This window comes from Lipotes vexillifer, unplaced genomic scaffold (genome assembly GCF_000442215.2).
Source record: "Lipotes vexillifer unplaced genomic scaffold, Lipotes_vexillifer_v1.1 scaffold545, whole genome shotgun sequence".
NCBI lineage: Eukaryota > Metazoa > Chordata > Mammalia > Artiodactyla > Lipotidae > Lipotes > Lipotes vexillifer.
Genome location: NW_006779129.1, coordinates 2,373,626 through 2,375,822, shown reverse-complemented (window position 1 = coordinate 2,375,822; position 2,197 = coordinate 2,373,626).

Here is a 2,197-nt window from a genome sequence, read left to right as displayed (position 1 = left end):
GGGGGGGGGGGGGGTGTGTGTCTCTGTGTTTCTGGCAGTGGTTTCACTAGCCCCGTGCTGTACCAGCCCCACCTGTGCGCTTGTGGATGTGTTTTAAACGTAAAACTCGTTCCAGTGCTGTAGAGACCGTGTCTGTCTGTACCGGTCTTAACTGACTTATAATTATCACAAATAAATATTTTCATGGTGATTGTGTTGAAGTGTGATTTCTTTTTTCCAGAGGAGCTCCCTTCTGTGAACTAGGACCTAAAGCTGTGTTAAACAGCCAGCCAAGCAGTGGTTACTGCTGGGGACGGAGGGCAGCCGATTCCCTCGGGGAAGGACCTGACATCCCTCTTTCGGAAAAGGACCTGCACTGTCCTGCCCGCCATGGCCAGATGCCCTCTCCTGCTCTGTTCTCTGCCGTGGGAGGGCTGGTTTGGATGCTCTGGGCAGGGGGCTTCAGGCGGGCTTCCCGCAGGATTGGGCTCCCTTTCCCGGCCCCTCCCTGCCCGGTTCTGAGGACCAGCTTCAGTCACTGACCAAGCCTCATGCTACTTCCGGCTTCCTTCACACCTGGGTGGTGACAGCGCTGGTCCTGTGAGCCCGGCAGGTACCTGCTCTCCCCAGGGTCAGCCCACATCTCTGTAAATAAGTCCTCAGGTTGCCTCCGGGCAGTACCTGGCCCTGCTGGACAGGCAGGGAGGGGTGGGGGAGGATGCGGGATCCTGTCCCAAGTGCCTGTGACTCGACCTCTCAGATCCGCTTCTGCCAACCCTGTGCTGCTCTGCTCGCCAGCAAGGCCCTCCTGGCCCGGACTCCGCCTCCTGGAGACAGTCTCCTGTGGCTGCTGTGGCACGTTCCCACTAGTTGAGGAGCTTAAAGCAACACAGTTGTATTCTTTCACAGTCTGGAGGTCAGATGTCTGAAAATGGTGGGCAGAGCTGGCTCCTCCCGCAGGCTCCGGAGAGACTCTTCCCTGCCTGCCTTTTCCACCTTCTGGAGGCACCAGTGTTCCTTGGCTCGAGGCCCCTCCTCCACCTTCAGTCTCTCTGACCCTGACCCTCCTGCCTCCCTCTCATGGGGCCCCTGTGATGACGCTGGGCCCACCCGGCTATGCCAAGACCATCTCCCCATCTTAAGACCCTTAGCTTAATCACATCTGCCCAGTCCCTTTTGCTGGATAAGGTAACATCCACAGGTTTCGGGCACTGGGACACGTGTTGTATGGAACTTTCCAGGGGCCTCTGGGATCTCAGCCATACAGCGTCGTCCTATCTGTAATTCTGCCTAAGTTAGGACATTGAAGAAATTCCCCATGAGGTGCAGACTCAGGCTGGCCCCTGCGGCAGTCTTAACCTGCACGAGGCTGTCCCAGGCCCCCTCCATCGTGTGGCTCTGCTTTCCCTGGAGTGTGGCTGTCATCCATGACCTTGGGGTACGGGGTAGGGGATGGGGGGAAGGAAGGGAGCGGAGAGCAGGCCCTTTGCCCCCTCTCCCATCCATCCTTTTCCCCACTGCTAAAGATTTATTCAGATATAATTCACATTACACGCAGTTTGCCCACTTTGAGTGTAGAATTCAGGCTCTCGTTATAAAGGTAGCACCCTTGAAAAGGATGCTAAATTTAGCTTTGACTGGTGTCTCCCCCCACATCAATGGTGTCCTCCAATAAGTCAGGGCCGCCAGAACCTCAGAATGTGACCTTATTTGGAAATAGCAGCTTTGCAGATGTACCAGTTGAGGGCACGCTGCATTGGGGTAAAAAGACCTAAATCTGGTAACTGGGGTCCTGATGGGATGAGGAGCGACAGACACACAGAGGCAGACGCGCGATGCAGCCACAAGCCCAGGGACGCCTGGGGCCTGGCAGCCCTGGGAAACCAAGAAAATAGGTTGCGTTGAAAGTAGGGTCCTTAAAGGGGAGGGGTGGGCCCCGAGGCCTGGGATAGGGACGTTTGGAAGGACGCGTCTGAGGATCTTGAACCCCTAATTCCTCCAGATGCCCAGCAGCCCACCACACTCGCCTTGGCTGAAAATCAGCTCCCACACCTGGAGACCAAGCAACAGCCACACACCTGAGGCAGGTGCCTCACAGACTGACACTCTTCCCTTCCAGATGCACCTCTACCACCTCTGGAGCTCCAGGCCAGTCACCAGCCAGGTCTCAGCCAAGCGGAGAGGGAAGCATAGGCCTGAGCGGCCAGGGATGCCCCAC